The 22,104-nt window shown below is 38.2% G+C and overlaps 1 long non-coding RNA gene across 2 annotated transcripts in view; it reads left to right on the top strand.

Annotated features, from left to right (window-relative positions):
• The window catches only part of LOC115470730, a 561,138-nt gene that overhangs the window by 266,121 nt on the left and 272,913 nt on the right, over positions 1 to 22,104 (top strand). The window lies entirely within an intron of this gene.

The following is a 22,104-nucleotide window of genomic DNA, read 5'->3' as shown; positions in this document are numbered from 1 at the left end:
TTACTAAGGTGTGCTAGTGTTTTTTAATGTGCGCTAAAATTTAACGCATGCTAGCCGCGTAGACACCCGGAATATTATGGGCGTCTACACAGGCCATGCTAAAAATGCTAATGACCCTCAAGCGCAGCTTAGTAAACAGGGCTCTAAGTTTTTTTATATTATAATTCAGTCAGAATTTTAAAGTACAAAGGCCCTGCTATTAAAGTGTGTTAACAATTTGTTGTTACCCTGCATTAGTTGCAAAAATTAACACATATCTACTTTGCCTCTGCAGTAACTGTTGGTGTCATCCCTAGCGTCTTCCTATATAGTTAACACAGAGAAACTATACTTAGCTGTGTTACCTGCATTGCAGATAAGGTGGATGCACTTAGGAAGCAATTCTGTAACTGGGCATCTCTATTTAAGTGCCCTGAGGCCACATGGTAGCCGTCTAGGTTTCAGAATAGAATACTAGCGTAACCTGAAATCAGTACGGCTAATATTTAAGCACTTGCAGTTACACCAGCCATATAGCCCCAGTAAGTGCGGGGGACTAAATGCGCCATAGACACATGTAACTTAAAGCAGAGTTTCCCCGTTTGTGGTTCGGGACCTCAAATGGGGTCGCAAAACCCACATTTGTGGTTATGATTGGGGTGGGCTTTCCATAAGTGCATCATTATTCTGCATATATGGGCAGGAAGATCACAATTTGGGTGCATTCATATGGGCAAAGCCACAAAAAGATTGATAAGCACTGCCTTTAACCCACATAAGTGGGAGCCCTGCCTATAACCAGCCAATGCTCTGCACCTGTGTCATTGCCCCCCCCCCCCCCCCCCCCCCCCCACCACCAACCTTGCAAATATACACTGTGTAAGTTATGCAGATATTTGCAGAATAGTACTTATTCTCCCTGCTACCAGTTATGTGGGCACATGCATGCAAAAGTGCTAGTACTTTACTTACTTTATTGGATTTATATTCCACACATGTCCGAGTTGGGAGTTCTGTGTGGCTTAAATTAAACTAATCAGATATACAAATACAAGTTGGGTTGACTCGTAGGTGATGTCATGTTGTGTGTCCTTGGACAGTGCATTCCACCATATTGCCGCATTGAAAAGGAAGCTTGTGGTGTGTGCATATTTGCAGACCATCCTTTACAGCTTGTGGTGTGTGTGTGCATATGATGACGTAGTCTTTCAAGTCCTCCTTAAAGGTTGGATGTAATTCTGCTAGTGACATCGTGTAGTTTGGTACGGTGGCATACAATCTGATAGACGAAAGTGCAAATTTTGAAGATTATTCTTGCTCTTATTGGTAGATATCACAGCAGTGGTGTTGCGTGGTCATATTTGGATGTGCCGCTTATTAGTCATGCAGAGGTATTTTGTGCTGTTTGTAGTTTTTTGAGTATGTATTCTGTGCATCCCGCATAAACAGCATTGAAGTAGTCTATCTCGGACAGAACAAAACTTTGGACTAGACTGTGGAAAGTGGATTTTGAAAAATATACTCTGTCGTAGTAGTTTCCATAGGGATCCGAATATTTTTGACCTTAAGGTTGATACTTACTGCTCTAGTGTTAGATGTTGGTCAGTCAGTATACCTAGCACTTTGATGTTGGTCTCTAGAGTGTATTCCGTTTGGTCGGTATGAATTTTGTTGCTTAGTATTGGTTTGGAAGGGTTGGTTATCGCCATGAACTTTGTTTTTTTTCTCTGTTGAGTTTTAGCTTGAAGATCATGGCCCAGGTTTCCATCAGGTCAAATGCCCATTTTATTTCTCTTAGAGCACTCATGATGTCATTAGCAAAGGGGTTGCATATGGTTACATCATCTATGTATATGTATGGTTTAAAGCCATTCACTTCTAGTTTGTGGCCCGAGGGGGCCATCTGAATGTTAAATAATGATGGAGAGATAGGGAACCTTGAGGCACTTCACAGTCTGGAATCCATTCCGCCGATAGGGATCCTGGCATCTTCACTTTGTAGGATCTGCTGCCCAGGAATCCCTCAGACCAGGATAGAACCTTGCCCCCAATTCCTATGTAGTCTAGCATGTTTAATAACAACCCATTGTCTACCAGGTCAAATGCTGATGATGTCAAATTGGAGGATCATGACTCTCTGATCCATGCTGATCTCTTTTCTCAGTTCTGGCATCAGAAATGTTAGAACGATTTCTGTGCTTTGGTTTGGGCAGAAGCCCGATTGAGAGCTGTGCAGTATGGAAGTGTGTCATATATTCCACGCGTTGTTTTGTGGCTGTGCCTTCCATTACCTTGGTAAGTAGGGGGATGGAAGCCACAGATCTGTAGTTGAAAACTACATCTCGTGTGATCTTCTTGTTTTTTGGGATGGAGGTTAGGATGATGCCTCCTTTCTTCTTTGGGAATTGGCCCTGGTGAAACATGGATGCGATGTATTTCGTTAAGCAATGTATGAATGCATTTGGGGCATTCTTTAGCAGGAAATTTGGACAGGTCTCTAGTAGGCATTGTGATTTGGTGTATCTAATCACAAAGATTTCTAACCATGTTGGTGGAAAGACGTCTGAAGGTTGTCCATGTTCTGTCTACTGGCAATGGGTCCTCAGTGCTTCTTCTCATGTCTAGGTGTTCTCCTATGTTGATCGTGGGGGTGGGTAGGCCTCTTTTGATGGTGGAGATTTTCTGTTCAAAGTAGTTGTCCAGCTCCTGGGCCAAGGGATGTCTGTTGTCCGCTGTCAAATCCCATGTGTCCAAAGAGTTCTTAAAAGTTTAGTTGATGACCTCCCACCTTGACTTCATAATACTTAGCTTTGGCTTTCCTGTTATCAGATTTGTATTTTGGATCATTTTGGGCCATTGTGCTTTGCTTTCATCAGATTTGTGGCGAATCCATTTCCTCTCAGGTCTTCTGCATGCTTTTTTCATCTGCAATACTTCCTGGTTGAACCAGGGCTGTGGTGATTTTTCAACTTCTCAGGTGCTAGTTTGTCCAGTATTGTATGGCTCTTGTCCCATAGATTCACTGCTTTGGTGTATGTTGTGCCAGAATTAGTTTGTGTTGATTTTTCCTCTTCATTTCTCAGTGTTGGGTCGGGCATTGTAGAATTTAATGTTAGGTTATAATGGTCTGACCATGGGGTTGGTGACCAAAGGGCATCTCGGATTTTCATCTCATGATGGTTCTCAAGTCTGTTGGCTAGCATGTCTAGTTGGTGCCCTTTGTTGTGGGTGATTCAGTAGTTGGATGTTGGACGTTCCCCATTTCCAGGAAATCCATTAAGTTCTAGATTTCCCTATCACTTTGACAGTCCAGGTGTAAGTTAGTGTCGCCCAGTAGAACCACCCTATTGTTGTGAGTGCAGGTGTTTGAGAGAAATTCCATGAAATCATCCTGTGCATCTGTCCACTTACCAGGTGGGCGATAGAATAGGGTAAAACAAATGTTTCCCTGGAGTATGTGGTTATTGAGTTTGCAAGTCATTGTCTCCAGAGAGGTGGGTTGTAAGGTCAGATGTGATTTCGAGGTTAAGGAAGGATTCATAGAGGATGGCGATACCATCTCCTCTCTTAGTGGTCCGGGTTTGGTGTGAGAGTTTGAATCCTGGTGGTCATGTGTCCATAATCACCGGGTCATCAAGGGATCTTAGTCATGTTTTGGATATAAAGAGTAGCCCCAGTTGTTCTTCCTCTAATCAGTCTCTGATGGTTTCTGTTTTGTTTACTGTGGACCTTGCATTGATATAACCAACAGGTATTGGCAATGTAGAACCGGTATGCTGTTTTACTCAGTCTATTCGAACTAGTTGACATTTGAGCCCATTGTCATCATTGTTCAAAGCTCCTTTTTGATTGGTGGTGGTTGTTTTGTTGTCGGGTGTTTGCAGGGAGACCTATCGCGGTGGTTGTTCTTGTTCAGGCTCTAGTTGTTAGCAGAATTGATATGTTTTGACCTCCATTGAAGGCATATGTCTGATGATAAATTAGCCAGGTTATTATCAGATAGTAGACCAGCCGTTGTGTGTAACCCATTTCCTTGATTTGGTGAGTGGAGGGGTGTAGTGTCTGTTTTGCTTTGTGGTCGATTATGTTTCAGCTGGTGTTTGTTGGGTGTGGAAATTTGTGAAAAGCGCTTTTCTGTGCGGGGTATCTTGGGGGGAGTAAAGTGTATTCACAATATTCTTTTAAGTTGGGTTTTTGTCTGTGTTCTTCAAGTTGGTGTCCATAGATGTATTTATTCATGTAACTTTTGCATCAATGTGGTTGCCTAGGTTAAAGAAGTGCATGTCACATGCTGCACATTGAAATAGTGTTATTTGATCTGTGTTATCTATTGCTGTAACAGGTAAAGTGCAGTATGTTACCATGTGTTAACTGCAAAGTGCAGTCCACGCCTATTCCCCACATGAATTAGCATGTGTTACGTGTCAGCTCGTTGTATTAACTTAATGCACTTAATAAAGGGGCCTATGGTGCTTTAGAAAATGTAATATTGTTTCTCAACGCAAATATTTTTAAATTACTTTAGTGGCCAGATGTTTTTCACATTTCTTTATAATGCAACCCAGTAAAACATCCAAATCCACTTTTCTTGCTGTAACCAGGGCTAAATTAGAATTTCGGTGAAAGTTACATCTCGGCTAGGAATTAATTTCTGCATTTATACAGTGTTCTACACTGTAAAACAAATGATATATATCAACTGTAAGTTCCTTTCTGAATGACCTTACAAGCTAGGTGTGGATTCTTAGGGTAACAGGAGATAAAATAATATGTCAAGGTCAAAGAGACTATCAGTGAGAAAAGTAGGATATGAACATGGTCTCCTGCTTTCCCAGTCTATTACTTTTAACCACCAGGGCAGTCCTGCCCTCTCCCATACTCCGCTGGATTCTGTATAGGTTGCCTAAAGTTGGACGCATATTTAAACAAATTAGGTAATAACCAATTATTGGCATTAACAAGCACTTAATTGGCAGTAATTAGGAGTTATGAGTTTATCTTGTTGGGCAAACTGGATGGACCGTACAAGTCTTTATCTGCCGTCATTTACTATGTTACTATGTGCAGATCTATTCTACAACCTATTCTACAAGTATTTATGCATGGCAAAGGCTGATGTAAATACTCGTGCCCAACAGAAGCGGTTAGGCGTGCAAATCAAGTATTCTATAACATCGTGCCTAATTTCTGAGAACGCCTCCGACCTGCCCATGCCTCTCCCATGTCCATGCCCCCTTTTGAGCTGCATGCTATGAAATTTAGACAAAACATTTCATAGCATGCAGCTCTAAAGGGGGCATGGACATGGGAGAGGCATGGGCAGGTCGGAGGCGTTCCCAGAAATTAGGCACAATGTTATAGAATACTTGATTTGCGAGCCTAACCGCTTCCGTTGGGCACGAGCATTTACATCAGCCTTTGGCATGCATAAATGCTTGTACCCAAAGTTAGATGCAAAATGCGCACTGTTCTCTAAAGGTTGTTCCATGTAGGGCACCCTTTACAGACCTTTAGTTTAGCGTGAATCATCCTGGCACCAAGCTGTGGGTTCTATTTACTGAATCCCATCCACTGTGTATAAATACTGTAAGAAAGTTTGCAAACCTGGTGTTGTTTCTTTGCCTTTCAGAGAGAACCAAATGACTATCATAGTTCTGTATTTGCCTGTTCCTGGTTTCAAATATATGGCATTTGTTTTACTTCAAGGAGATTATTTGAGAAGTTTTATATAAACAAGAGAATTATTTGTCAAACTTATATAATTATAGAATACAAATTATAACACCAGGATGTTTATGAAGCTACATCTTTGTTTAGCACAAAGTATTTCCACTGTAGTAAAGTACCGTGGTTGACAGTTGATGAAAGAAACCTATTTGGGGCCTGGCTCACTTAGAATTTCTCCTCCCCTCCAACACCCCCAGACTCAGAACTGGAGGAAAACATAATACAAAATATATGTGCTCAGTCATAAGGAATAAAATATTGACCCTGTAGCAGGTAAGAGCTCTGAGGTGCTAAAATAGATATCTTAATGCAGACTGATTATAATTTTATAATGGAAAAATGTACAGACATAACAAACGAGTCCTGTTTAAAAGCATTCAGTTGTGTAATGCAGTTTAGCTTAGACCTCATGCATCCTCTATTCAAGCTTAAAGTGGCTCATTGTATTGTTTTAGGAAAGTCTGGTAGTTTTAGAAAAACAAAATGGCTGTGTGTGGCTCAAAGGGATTTTGTTATGGTTAGGGAAAGAAAAATAGAAAGACATGGGAGGGCGATAGAAATGTAATGTGGGACCAACTCCTCTGGCCCCAGTCCTTTCTTACTAACTAACATATTTGGAACCCAAACTGTACTTGAGCTTTCTCATGACCTGAAAGTGAATGAGTGAACCTTTACTTTAGTCTTCTGGTGCACATCTACATAGGAGAGAGAGCACAGAATGGCCAATATCTTGCCCAACACAGCATTAGCAACTAGAGAGCTTGGGGACAGGGGTGGAGATGGATTTCTTTGGCCCCTGCAGTCAAAAAGATGTTCTGCTGCCCATTCTCTTCGGGAAGAATTGTGGAGAATGAAGAGGTTATGATCACCAGGGACATTCCCATTCCAGCTGATAGCTGACTTGATTCAAGGAAACAGGACTCTAGTGATAAAGGAGAAGAATGTGAAAACAAGATACATAATAAAATCATCAGTGCTGGCTGATTACTTGGTACATTGTGTGGTGAAACAGAAAATGCTCAAATACAAAGAAACCAAGGGCCCTGTTTACTAAGCTGCGCTGTAGGCGCGCATACTTTTTAGTGCGCGCTAACGCTAGAGGCACCCATAGGAATATAATGGATGTCTCTATTGTTAGCGTGTGCTAAAAAGTTAGCGTGCATACAGCGCGGCTTAGTAAGCAGGGCCCCAAGAAAATGTGGCAGAAATATTCCCAATCATATTGAATTCCCTAGGCCTGATTTAAAGCAATTTCCAACTCACATCCTATCTAATCTAATTAGAATTTTCTATACTGCTAAATTCCTGTAAGGGTCCAAAGCAGTTTACAATAAAATTGTATGAAGTCATAATTAAATTAGCGTAATTACAGATCAGTAACAACAATCTAGCCATTATACATTAAATAATCAGATTTAGTAGATAAATATTTAGTAATCAGGTTTTAAGGCTTTTCCAAAAGGACATATAGAAATGATTGAGTCTTAATTCAATCGGAAGAGATCTCCAATAATTTGCTGCCTGATAAGAATAGGTTCTTTCATAATGTTTCTTAGAAACTAGATGATAAACTGGAGGAAATTAAGAGTATTGCTATTTTTTTAAATTTTAGAGGTAGCTAGGCAGAAGAGTGATAGCGCAAGTCATACAGTATGACAGGAGTCAGACTATGATATGATTTAAAGACTATACAGGGTAGCTTAAAAATAATCCTGGCAACCAATGTAGATCTAACAGCAGTGGAATAGTCTTATCAAATTTACTACAACAGAAAATTGACTTTGCGGCAGTGTTCTGTAAGTGCTGTAATCTATTTAGTTGTTTTTTTTGGGAGACCAACATACAACTACTTAGAGTAATCTAATTATGCTAATATGTGAGATTGTACTACTGGGGCAAAATGTTTAGTATCAAAAAGGCTCGACTTGTCCTAATCTGTCTTAATTTAAAGAACATTGAATTTTCTGGCGAATTAGTTTAAAGAACACCTTTTTTTTCAGATTACTGATTTGAGGTTCAAATGAGAGGGTTGAATCAAAACCCCTAGAACCCTTGTCCACCGGTAGTAGCTGGGATGAACCTAAAGGAATCTCAGCTGGGATTGTAGATATGGTATTGCTAAACCAGACAATTTTATTCTTATCTGTGTTGAGCATTAGTATGTGCCTGGTGGCACAGGACTTTAGATTGTTAATACACGATGACACCACAGAATAAGTTAAAGCTGTAGTTTCAGAAAGATATCAACATATGAAAGCAAACAAGCACCTGATGGTAAAGCAGTAGTGCTCACAGTACTCATAGCTATATTAAATAAAGTTGGTGAAAACGATGAACTTTGAGGTATCCCGCATAATGGAACCCAGGATTTAGATTTTTTACCATTTTTCATAACACAATAACTTTGTTTTTTCAGAAATTCCTGAAACTAGGTAAGGACTGTATCAGAGTAATCATCAGTAAGTGAATAGGAAAATACTTACCTTAAAATTTTTTCCTTCACTTTCAGGCAGCCAAGTTCCACAGAAACCCATCCAGCATACCTGATTATTCCCGACCTTCACTCCTCCAAATCTCAGATCTTGGCATTCAGCTATGTAATCGAGTACCCACCAAATGTTTATCACTATATCTAAGAACGGTCTTTCTCAAGACCTCTTTAAAGCACCATTTACTTAGGTGCTCTCTATATTGAAGACTTGTATACACCCGTAAAGACTCCTGAAGCAGGCCTACAGCCAAAACACAGTTACTGTGTTGAGTCTTTGATCAGTAAACTCATTTTACATCTAAGAATATTCTCCTGGTTCGTGGTCTACTTCCCACTGTCTGTTTTACTGAATATCAGCTAATTGTTCATTCAGATCTGAGGTTTGGAGGAGTGAGGGTAGGGAGTCCATAAGGTGTACCTCTGTGGTTTTGAGGTGGTTTTCAGTGCCAGAGAACTGAGAGTTTTATAACCCCAAGCTTTAACTTGGCTCTCTGTGGACATCCAGTTTTGTAAAATTCAGCATTTACACTTTAGAGTGATAGTGCCTATATATGCTGGTTGCTAGATCACTAATTCCATGTGTAAGTGTTGACACACATTGAGAACCACGAGTGATACCACTCGTTTTCTGAATGTGTTCCTTTGTAAAGTGTATGTTTCTGCTGGATGTTGTGCATTGTGTTCGTGTGTCCCACATTTAGTGGGCCTTTTGTAACTACTCTATAAGCTGGGAGTCTCCCAGCTTATACATTTCCTTTTCTCCTAGATGGCGTATGCAGAATTGGACTTAAAATGTTCTTGCCTTGATTTTTGCTAGCGGTTTCTGAAACTTATTTATTTATTGATACTTATATCCCACATTATCCAAATTTCACTATTCAGTTCAATGTGGCTTACAATAGTAAACATTATATACAAATTAGAATAAAAAATACAACGATGGAAACAAAGAGTTACCGAAACATGGTTGATAGGCAACTTAGGCGAGATGAACTATTGCAATTAAAAAAAACAATTACATTAGACAATTAATGTAAGAACTTATTGAAAAGGAAGGCCTTCAGAAAATTGTGGAAGGTCAAGTAACTGTTGCTATGTCTTTACTTGGAATAGAATTCCACCATTTGGTGCCTAAATGAGAGACATCCCTAGTTAGTACAGATTTATATTTGATATTTTTGTAGCTAAGGAAGTGTAGAATAAGCTAATCCCTTGTACTTGGTAATGCGTTGCGAGTGGGAAGGTCTGTCAAGCCCAACATGTAGTCTGGAGCCAACCCATATGTTATCTTGTAAATGAATGTGCATGATTTGAAAATGATCATGACTTTAATAGGAAGCCAATGTAGTGTGATGAGCAGTGGAGATCCCCTGTCAAATGTAGAAACTTTATAAACCAGTCTAGCGGCTGTATTTAGAATTGCTTGAAGTTTCTTTAGAGGAGCATTTTTGAAAGAATGCCCAAGTCAGAACTGAGCGTCCTGCTCTCATAACATCCAAATAAAAAAAAAAATGTCCACCTCACGACCATTTTCAAAGAGGAAAAATGTTGGAATTTCCTCTTTGAAAATACATGAGTAGGATGTTCTTGCACTGAAAATGTCCAAAATGAACAGCCATTTTCCAAAATGAAATGTCCAAAATATGAGCGCCAAAAAAGCAGGCACAAAAACATCTGTCTGACATTTGTACAACATTGGCCACACACATGTCACTGCAGAGCAGAGGAGAAGCCTAGTGGTCAGTGCACTGGACTTGAAACAACGGGACCCAGGTACTAATCCCACCTTAATTCCTTTATATGTTGTTGTGAGTCATCTAGGAACAGATAAAAACCTACTGTACCTAAAGGTACACCACCATAATAGCCATCACGCTTGCAGGTGCCTTATAAAATCAGGTACAGGAAGTATTTCTATGTTCCAGGAGGGCTCTGACATTTGTATAGAAATAAGAGTTAAAGTGGGAATCACTCTTGGGTCCCATTGTTCAAAATCTGCTGCACTGATCACTAGGCTACTCCTTACACTTGCTTGCTGCTCTATTAGCTTCAGTTATTATCACCATTCCAGTCGAAGAGCCTGGTATCCTCTGTCACTTTCACTTCTTAGGGGAGGAGTTCAGTAGCCACTGGGAGATAAAAGGGTTATGCCTTCATCCCTCCAGTAGTTAGCTCTGCTCCATCAGGGCACCTTTTTGTACCCTGGGCATGGTTGAAACAGATCTACTAGAAAGTTCTTTTTCGCCTTGGAGGTTTCTTCCTATTCCATTATCTCTGAAAGATGTCCTAATTTTGGACCCTCCCTAGTCCCGCCCAAAACACGCTTCCAGCATGCCCCCTTGCAATTTGAATGAATTGCAGTGGAAAACATCCAAATTCTGCCTTTCAAAAACAGCGATTTGGACATTTTCGGGCGATTGACATTTTTTGGCCATTTTGAGATGTCCATCTGCTTCAAAATGAGTTCCTTCAGGACAATAACAGTTATTGGACATCTAGTGCAGTGAAGACAAGAGGGAGTAATTTTATAAGGAGCCATGTAGTTCTAGGCGGCAGGAATGTTTATAAGTGACCTCTTTTATAGAATACCGACTAGTGGGAAAAGTACCTGTCGTATTTTGATGACTTGTACTTTGCCAGTGGGTGTGTGCATGGGCAGAGTTTGAGCAGAACGTTGGAGGAGCTCACATGTAAGTTACAGAATATTGGCTAACATCTAGGCACAGTCATTTATACTGGTTATAATTGCGGCTGAAATGTGGTTTCTGTCATTTGTGCTAGGATTCTATAAAGAAAAGTAGATGCCTCCTTTTTAATTTTTTTTTTATTATCAATAGCATTAGCTTGAAATAGGTGCCTGGTTACCCTCTTACCGTAAGCGTCCTGTTGTTGTTTTATCTTCCACCTGAGAAGTTTCTTTTCCTGTCCTATGAACACACCTACAAGAGTCCAGTAATGCATATAGATTTTGGCTGAGCACAGTATGTCATTGAGAAAACAGGTCATGTCCGTCTACGTCAGCCTTTGTTTAATGCATCGCACTTATTAAATATATTAGTTACCATATTACCTAGGATAGTATTGTCTTCACTTTTAATTATGGAACAGAATAATAAAGAAATCCATAACAAAGCCAATGATGTTCAAAATGTTGGTTTCTAATACCTTGTATTCACTGACCCCTCAATTGGAAATACTGTAAGATAAAAGGCTGCGTAGAGTGCTATTCTGTGTTACCCAGAACTACCTTTAATTTTAGCACCAGTTTGTATAGTGAAGAATAATTGTTATTCTTTTCAGATGAGTGCTCTGCTTTTGCTGTGCATTTGAAAAGCAAAATGTATTGCAGAAGGAAGCCTTTCTGCCACTAGGGAAAGGGTCTAACAATTTATATTAAAAAAAAAATGGTAATGAGAGTTCCATAAAGCTACAAAAACTGTTTAATCTGTTCCAAGTGATTAGATAGCTGATGTCACCTAGGATTTGTCCTTTTTTTTAATTGGGAATAGTGATTGTTCTAATTTCTTTTGCCATATTTTGAGAGCTGTAAAATGAATCACTTGGGTTGTCAGTGGTTGCTATTGAGGAACAAAAGGCAGACCTGGCTGGAAATGTACTGGGGTTCCTCGTAATGGTGTATTTTCTGAACCTTCAAATCAAACATTGGTATTTCTTTTGGAGCGGTGTTTTGTGCAAACGCACACATGCATGAGCCCCACACCTTTATTTTTTTGTTTATTTTTTTGCTGCTCACATTGCTCTTTTGTAGTTCCCCCAAACTCTCTATTCTTTCCAGCCCACTTGATATCCTGCAGGTTGTGGTAGAACAATTCACAGGAAGAGCTTAAGACTTTGAGCTTGCATGCTTCTTGACTCCATTTTAAACCCTTTGTTCACACCAGGGTGGCATTTCTTCACACAGTATGTGGCGGCTGTGACTCTGATCCAGCCTGTCTGTTGGAATCAAAGCCTGGTCTTCTGTAGTCAGTCTTGGTGCTGCCTCCTGAACTGCCTTGTTCTTTGTGCGTTGTCCTGGTGGATCACCTGGAACTAGACCTAAAGATTGAAAAACAATGAATAATGTAGAGAAATGGAAATAAACATGAATTATTGTAACAGAATCCAAGCAAGCCAAATTTGCCAGAGATAGAGACGCATACCTAATTAACCTTGATTCTGATTTTAGTTAGGTTGTTAGTTTTCAGTAGGAATATGAAATAATTATTTGTGTTAACTGTTGAATGCCTGATTTATAATTTGTGTTCTAGGGATGTACGTTCGTTAGTGTAGTTTGTTAGTGTGCCTTAAAATATGTAGGGCATGGTGACTTAGTGTACCTTAACTTAAGAAAGAAATTGCATTGTTGATCACCATGCATTAAAAATTTCTAATGTGTGTGAAAAATTCTTTATTAACATGGATATATGAACCAACAAAAAAGTCCAAAAATTGGATTATAAATCCCAAACAAACTGAAAGAGGAGCCAAGACTAAAAGATTTTTGCCCTGTGCACATCCCTATTCTGAATCATAGATATATCGGCAATAGGCACTTAGCACTGCAGTAAGAAGTGAATATGTGCTTTCGGTAACAGTGTAACATAGTTGTATTTAGCTACTACATGGCTGTTTTGGAATTTATGAATTCTAGGTTGCTAAAATCTATTCTTTTCATATGGGCTATAAATAAGAGGAAATAAACTTAAGAAATGAAAATATAGTAGATAAGAGGACATTTAATGTTTCACGTTGGTGGTGGGGTTCTTTTTCCTTGTGAATAGCTGGCTAGCTTAGAATCATTGTTTATGGTGTAAATAGTTATAAATTCAGTGTTTCCCCAGTGATGACTTCAGCTAACATGTTCACAGCATGGACAGCTTAGTTAAATAAACTTTAAAATAATGATGATCTACACAATTCAATTTTATTCTAAAATTCTAGCAATAATATCAGATCTATTATTAGACTTTAGCTTTACAGATCATTTATAATAAGTAGAGTGACTGGTACGTTAAAGAACTACTGTTCCTTTCCAAATTCCCTTTTATTATGACCTGAATTGACAACAATAAGCACACAGATTTTTGTTTGATATTGCTATACAGTTAACAGCTTCCAGTAAGTTTGCAAATGTTTGATATGATTTGTCTCCCTCCATCCCTGTTGGTGCTTTTGATTTAACTCCATTTTTGTGTTTTCAAAATGGTTCTTCTGGAGTATTTCATAGCCTCAGACTGGATGATAACTGCAGCACAATACTAGAAGTCACTTGCTATCTTTAGATTGTGTTCTTGTAAATTAAAGCATTGTGTTCCGTTTTATTAGGCTTCTCAATATTTTGAAATACAATTACAAAAAATAGCAATATTAATAAGAAACTACTCATGATGTATATAATATTTTTAAGGTGTGTGAAAATCATCCCAGACTGGCAGATTGAAATCTGCTTGGTCTCAGATTAAATACCTAATAATCTTTAAACACTATCAATAGGCATAAAAATGAAAGCAAAGTGAAATTTTTTTCGAATGAACCAGTATTCTGTATGACCTATGTGTATCACTAATAAATAATCAAAACATGTTCCTTGCTTGTTTTAAGATAAAACACAGCATCAACAGCTATACCTTGAAATGTTTTAATTATATAACTTTGCTAAGAATAAGTCATGCTTCAAAACACAAGATGTGTGCTATATAAAAACCATTGAATTTATGATGTCTACAGTGAAGCAATATATTTATTTTGTATTTTACATGATTGTACACAGACCTTGAAATATGGACAGTTACATGCATTTCCATGTATGTTACAAAGTTCATATTAATATATAAAGCAAACACATTTTTTTACGGGCATGTATAACTTTCTAAATTAAGAATTATATCTTGCTTGAATATTTGAATATTATTTTCCATTTAGCAAAATACAGTTTGCAAAAAAAGAGTATCTCTGATAGCAAATCCTATTGTATTTTAAAGTGGATAGGTATTTCTCTGAATTTCTTGTTTCTACCCCCCCCCCCCCCCCCCAATGACAAAACTTGGTAGATATAATTTTTGTATGAAATGTAATCATAGAATCTTTTGAATCTCAGGAATGATAAATTTAATGGGAACAATAAAGCAGATGTATCTTTTAGTAAAATATATGAGAACTGGTTGTTTTTCTAATGTAAAAAAAAAACAATTTACAACCAGCAAGTAAAGATTATATTTACATGTTATTCTTACACAAATACAAATGACAGACTCCTCAACCTTTCAATTCATTTTATAAAAATATTTCCAGATATATTATGCTGCCTTATAAAATTAAGATGTAAGATAATGATCTTAAATGCAAAATAATGTGCATTCATGTTCTGAGCAGTTTATAAATGTTTCCCAAATAAGTTTTTTGTAACAGCATTTATCTGCATCTGTTAAAAAAGGTTTAAAATAAGTACATTGTATGTGGGTAGCATGATTTTAGGAACATTAAATTACTGGGGGACCTTTTTGGCAGCCAAATAGGTTTTTCCTAGTGTGTAATACAAGGTTACTGTTAATTCACTTATCACAATCTCACCGGATAATCCTGACTGCAAAGTTTTGGACAGATTTTTTTTTTCCTTACTCGGTCTTCAGATCCTTTGGTTTTAATTTCCTGTATAACAAAACCACTCTTCGGCAGTATCGTACTGGTGCCGGCCTGCAGCCTTTCCTTGTGTATTTAAAGTCAGAGCATACGTACGCAGCTGTCAGAATTAGCTTGGAATAATCCTCTGCTACTTAGAAAACGGGATAAAAAGAGCAACTGTGCATTCTGTTTCATCTGTCACGATAACTTTCTGTATTACTTGGTGTACCTTCCCTTTATTTGTGACAATTAGAGAAAAACAGGCAGCCAGTGGAGTCTGACAGACTATTTGCTCAAAAATATATATACACATACTAATATTATGTAGAAACAGTATTGGATGAGGAGCATTCTGAAGCAGTACTGCACAGGCAGGCTTGTTTCAGAATTAGCAGGTGTTGACAGCTGCAAGATTATTTGTTCCAAAGACAGTGCACGTTTTATAGATGAATTAAAACTTGGCTATACCTTAATTTCTGGATTCATACTTTTTTAGCAGATCAGTTTTTCAGATTTATTTTTTCTGATCGTTTGCAGTATCTTTCACAAAGCAGTTAACTGTTCCGTGAATTATGCATCTACATTAATTTTGAGCAGAGTTTTGTGCTTAATATTAATGTATTAACAAACATCGTATGTTTGTTAGCAGCTCATACTATTTATGAGGGGGAGGAGGAGAAGAAGAAAAAGCACTGAATTGAAGCGTTTTTTATAAAAATAATTGTGCCTTTAGACTGTACTATGTAATGATTTATGACTACCATAAAAATGAAAAAAAAAAAAAAAAAAGAAAACTGTTCAAAAACTTAGCAATGAAATAGTTTTAGCCAACGAAATTTTGCAGTATTTTTTTACATATAGCGACATTCCATGTTTTACCTTTCTACATATCGATGGTCTTTTTAATGCTTACCTCTTACTTTTTAAAGATTAATTTAAAATAATTTTAAATAGACATTTACCAACTTTTGAGCTGCAAAACTGTTTTTCTTCCATTTCAAGCCTATTCAATGAGCTAATATCACCTTATCAAAAAAGAACTGAATGCATTTTTCCAACCTTAACGTGGACATCAGGTCATGTTGGCTGAAGTCAAGTAATTTAACCAGTCATCATGACGTTGGTTTTAAAATGAGTCCATAATTCATTAAAGTAAATAAGAAATGAATACATTCCAAAGAGAAATACTTGGGAAGATAGTGAGAAGATGATTTGTTTGGCCCAGCACACGAGTCTGGGTAGAAAAGTGCTTGCTAAGCTATCTATTTCACACATGCAACGACAGAAGGTTCGATATTCTTTCGATCGATGAGTGAAAAGGCACAATGGCAAAATCGGATGGACCGCTTTTCAAATACAGATCTCCAATGTCCCCCTACAGTCTGCAGTTGCACGGCTGGTGGTGTGGCACAGACGGAGCAAGGGTTACATCAAGGCTATTCTCTGGACCATGCAAGCAGTCTAGACCAATGACCTGCTGTATCGTGCCCTTTGAAGAAGAGGCAAGTTCGGTCGGGATGAAGAAAAGCCAAGGCGTACCCCTTTCAACAATAGGGAACAGCTCGTGGCTGCAGAGAGGTAGGCGAAAAAAGCATCTGCTTCCATGGTTACAGGCCAAGTATGAGGACCTTGCTTTTCAAAGGAGACGGTTCTCATGCTCCCTCGCAGGCTATGTCATGCATTGTAAACCAAGGCAGGTTGAGATGAAATCCGCACACTTTTTTTTTTTCAGATTTCAGAGTGAAATGATACACAAGCACATGGCTGTTAGTGCACGTACACACACACACACACACACACACACACATGTCACATGACTCTTAAGAAGCAATTGCAAGATTTCAGAATATAGTCCATCTTTTTATTTCCTTTACCCCAGACCTAGAAGACTAGAAATGTTCCATCAAACATTCATATGCTATCCTGGATTTGCTCCACTCACACTCTTTTGATGGTGAGGAGGTCAAGGGTCAAGGTTTTTGGGGCAGGGCCCCAGACCTTTATGTTAGTGTAGCTTTCGTTTGAATGCCAGTTAAAATAAGATTTTGCATTTCTTTCTAATCGTGCCGTTAGCAGAAACCTGATAGAGCATGAAAGTAATGAATTTCTATTTCTCTGACCTTATACTCCTCCCAGAGTTTTCATGGTGGTTTTTTTCCCCCACTTGGCTCTTGATTTGTCCTTTTTTTATTTTTATTTTTTTTTTCCTTTTGCATGTCATTAATGTTAGAGACATATTCTCACAAAGGAGAATGCAGAGAGCTGACTGCTAACATCAGTGCCAACCCTTTCACACAAACTGACCTCCTTTCGCTCTAGCAGAGATGTGAGTGCAGTGAATTTGTCAGTGTTATAACCATTACCCTCTAGAAGTGTACCCTTCGCTGCTACTTCTTTTCTGACTTCCTTTATGTGTCGCAATTGGATTTTTCTCTCCATTGTGCAGTAATTTAAAGAAACCTTTCTCCGAAAGAAATAGATGTTTGACATTTTTGTCTTTTATGTTGTAGACTTGTTCACCAGAAAGAGATTTTTTTTGTCCTGATCATATTGCAACGTTTATTTAATAAAAATACCTTTCAATAAAATCATGTTTTACAAGAACAGAACGCAGATGTTGTATATGTTTGTATATGAGACACTGTATCTGAATTGAGGGATTAAGGACTGTTGCTCTAGACATTACAACAATTTTGTAGTATGCATAAACAATTTCTACTATATCATTTTGGATGATTGGACAAATAAAACAAGGTATTTGTTAATATGTCCTCGATGAGGTTTAATCAGTGAAAATTATTTATAAAGTTCATCTTCTCGTAAGTATAATTTTACTTCTGTTCTGTTGAGGCTGAAAAATATATTTCTTTCTGCAGTATTTCAGTGTATACCCTACCTTTTGTGTCTATTGAAGGGATACCATCTTTGATTTATGGTTAATTAGACTACCACAAAAAAACTTTGATTCTAGTAGAACACTAAAAAGTTCCTGGTCAAATCATTTGCTTGCATTGTGAAAAATAAAGGTAGTGATACAGTGTTAATGCACATTTGGAGGGGTCATCAGAGTTGTAACCGGAAAGCATGGTGTTTTAAGCAAAAGTTTTCATGTGTACTTCTGTCCTTTTTTTGGATCAGTTTTTTTTCTTTTTTAACTGCAGTCATTTTTAGGGAGGAAATAATACACAGCTAAATGCATTCAGTGTCAGCAAGTCTGTACATTAGATGTTTAGAGAAGCTATTCAATTTTTTTGTGTTAAGAAAAAGCCATTTATTTGCTGGGCTGGCACCTTGTGGCAAAACCTAGAATTTATTTGAATTTATTATCTTATGACCCCATCATATTAACCGTTTGCAGACTTATGTTGTCTTTATACTGCTCCTGCTTATGAAAAATTTGATGTACCTGGATTACTTTGCAATGTTCAAATCTAAAGTGCTTTCTGTGCAAAACATGAGCAAAGCAGATGAGCACATAAAAAGAATGGAAAACAAAAATCTTCCTCCTACACAGTCCCAAAGTACTTTCAGCTGGGTTACTGTTTAGAAACTCTCAAATTAAAAAAAAAAGATATTTGAATGTAATTTTAGCAGATACACTTATTAGTGTGTGTAGTTAGCCTCAATGCTTCTCCTTACGTTGGCCACTCCAGTATACCTTTTACTTCATAGATGCGACATTCAGTTTTCATTAGAAATCTGGCCGATTTGAAGATTATTTATAATCTTATAACTAAGAAGCCAAAGTGATTTTGTATATAATCCGTACAGAATGATAACTTCTGTATCGGAAACTTTGCAACCTGTCCTTTTCCACTTCAGATCCATGCATTAAGTTCTTGGCACCCTAGGTAATAATTTGTTTATACAAAACCTTTAAATACAGAGTATTGTAAGCAAGTTTCTCTGAGCAAGTTGAGATCTTGGCGGTAGGAGCTGACTAGAGTGAATATTGTTCTCAATACAGAGAATGCTTTTGCAGGAAATTACAAGCCTTTTAGCTCTTCTAGTCCTGAATTGAAATTAATAATTGCCAAGAGGATGTTGGAGGGGAATAAGGCTTCTCTGTGTGTGATCTTGTCCCAGTTATACCTATAAGGTATTAGTCCAAAGATGATGATAACTGAAAGAGCCATCTGAGGCAGAAAGCCTATTTTGATGTTTCTGCTGTTGTGGGCATACTGAACAATATTTTTTGATTGGCTGGTAGAATGGTAGGTGGGTGAGAGAATAATAAGTTGTCGAATTATGAATTTAGAGGACACTACGAATCTATAAAGTCTGCTTATCTGTGATGCACATCCATTTCAAAACATTTCTGTTTTTATCCTTACCATCGGCTAAAATGACAGGCAGCGTAACCCCATCTTTGGAAACCAGAGCCAAACAGTCTTGGCTCTAGACAGATAAATGGTGGCTCTTGAAACTTTCTCATGAGACCTTGGAGCATGCTCTGGCCACAGATGCCTAAAAGCAAGACAAAAGGCATGTAGAAATATCTAATTCCTTGGGTTCTTCCTTTGCTTTTGCAACTATAAATAAGGAACATTCCCCAGAAAGGCAGTGGTTTGATTTGATGGGATATATAAAATAAGATATAACTGTTTAAAAATGTATTGCAGCTCCTATCCCGATTTTAAAAGATTATCTATTTATTGGATATGTGGAAAGCAATTTTCGAATGGATCTATTTAGCTAGCTATAGCTTCCTAATTTCTAGCTGGCTATATTTAGCCCTTGTAAATGTAGGAATTCTGTGGGAGGAAGGGTGCTAATTTAATTGGAGGAGAAAAGTATGTGTGTGCACTGAATATTCAGGCATATGCATAGTTTCTCTATGCAGATTTAACAGGGCAAGATATCAGAATACTGTATGTGGGTGCTTCTTTACTGAAGCAAGTGTTAGCAAATTTTCAAACTCATACTGCCTGGGTAATTTTCTCTTGAAAATTTACAATACTACTTTGGGCGCAAAGAATTCCATGTGCTGTTTTCAAGTCTATCAGATACCTTTCCATCTGATGGACATTTTTCTGCTGATAGTAATATACAAAAAAAGATAAATCTCATTGCTATAGGTTTAAAAGAATAGGTGCTCATCATCCATGTATTTAAAAATTAAAATCTTGAAGGAAATTTCAGTAAAATATTTGCTCTGTCATCTGAAACAGACCTTCAGTAAAGGGGTGGAGACAGGAGGAGGAGAAAAATAGATAATGTAGCAAATCACTTTCCTCTCGACCTCCCTTCATTGTCAGTCATTCTCCAATCACACAGCAGCTTGGGGCTACCATCAGCAAATTACTTGCTCTCTGATTGGGTAATTTACCAGACTGGAAAGGAGGGCTGCATTGTGAGGAGAAGTGGGGGAAAGATCATTGCAGGTCAGCAATAATTTCTTCCAAGTTTTCAGCAGTTTTTAATAAGCCCTTGTTGGAACACACTTTATACATGACAGTGCTGGAATTTGTTAGCAGGCAAGCAAGCAGTATGGGCAGAGTTGCTGCATTTGCTGTACCACTGTTTCATTGATATCTGGAAGCTTGTGTGTACCAGCTGCTAATGGAGGTAGATAAGGGGGATACGTGCATCTATCTCTCATAATTCTTGCTTCTCTTCAGCCCCCTATCTCTGGCAACATCTGGAGGTTTGGGGGCTTCATTTCTCCCACTCTCATCTCCTCCATCCAGCCCAAATTTCTTGGTTTACCTGCTATTTGTGCTGAGCACGTAGGTGTGAAGGGCACTGTCACATGCCCCTTTGAACACGTAAATGCACAAAAAAAAGAAACATATAGATGCTTAAGTACTATTTTGTAAGGGTGTGTGTAAGTGGGAAAATGCATAACTACAAGGGGACCTACATGTGAGTAGAACATGGGCAGGGTTCTCAGTTATGCTTGTAACTTACAAAATTGTGCAAGTTAGTCAAGTTGTAGCCGCATTTAGGCATCCACAGTTACAGCTTGGTTTATAGCTGGTGTAGTTGCAGGCACCTAAATGTTAAGTGCACTGATACCAGTTTATATCAGTAATTTTCAATGACACCTGAGTGCCCAGGTGTTCTCGTGGAATGTGCTCCTATCATGCATTGCCAGTGCACCTAATTGGAGACACCCTATTACAGAATTGCCCACAAGGAGAGGATGTCGGAAAAATATCTTTACTAAGCGTGATTCTATAAACAGTGCACGACCTTTATAGAATTACACTTAACACCGATGCCCATGCCTGACTTTAGGCACCAGACTTACACCTGTGAAACCTGGTGTAAATGCTGGTGCCCAGGTTCTGAGGCTGTATTCTATAATTATGCATGCAATTTTTCAGAATGCTCCTGACGTGTGTGGCTACGACCCCTCGAGTTACTCGCTAGTAAGAGTTAGGCAATATGCTATGTGGAATAGCGTGCAGCCAGATGCATACTCAAATTTTATTGACTGCCAGTTAACTTCAAAAATTGGTTGTTAGCATCCAATTAGCGGACAGGATGCTGGGCTCGATGGACCCTTGGTCTTTTCCCAGTATGGCATTACTTATGTACTTATGTAATTTTAAAAAGCTTTGGACGGCTTCCTAAAGGAAAAGTCCATAGACCGTTATTAAATGGACTTGGGGAAAATCCACTATTTCTGGGATAAGCAGTATAAAATGTTTTGTACTTTTTGGGATCTTGCCAGGTATTTGTGATCTGGATTGGCCATTGTTGGAAACAGGATTCTGGGCTTGATGGACCTTTGGTCTTTCCCAGTATGGCAATACTTATGTACTTATGACAAATACGTATCTGCTATATTTCACTTGATATTCTTGTCCCGTGTAATCAAAAATAATACTGTCTGGTATTATAGTTGGTTACATGATTTATTACACAAATAAATATACATGGTCACAAAAGGTAAAAAATAAGCATTTTTAAATAATCTTTTGCCAGTGAATAAAATTGCTTCTAGTTGCGAAAATGAATGAAAGCCTGAACATCATGGTGGGAATGTGTACTGTTAACACTGATCAGTCCCTGCTGTTTTTGGTTATACCATAGAAAGGCAGTGTATCAAATGCATTATCTATTGATCGTTAGCCCTCACCTGTCTCTGCCAAAGCTCATCCTGTCTTTCAGACTGCCAGATAATAGTGTTCTGGTACTTTTGCAAGTAATATTACAACTACCATTATGCGCTGGGATTGGGGGGGTTGAGTCAAAACACAAATGCCTTATAGGTAAGGCCTGAATCATGTAGTATTCTGTATGTTTATTTTACTTGGTATTAACATTCGCATTTGATC

Source organism: Microcaecilia unicolor, chromosome 5 (assembly GCF_901765095.1).
Source record: "Microcaecilia unicolor chromosome 5, aMicUni1.1, whole genome shotgun sequence".
NCBI lineage: Eukaryota > Metazoa > Chordata > Amphibia > Gymnophiona > Siphonopidae > Microcaecilia > Microcaecilia unicolor.
This window is presented reverse-complemented; position numbering and strand designations above follow the sequence as displayed.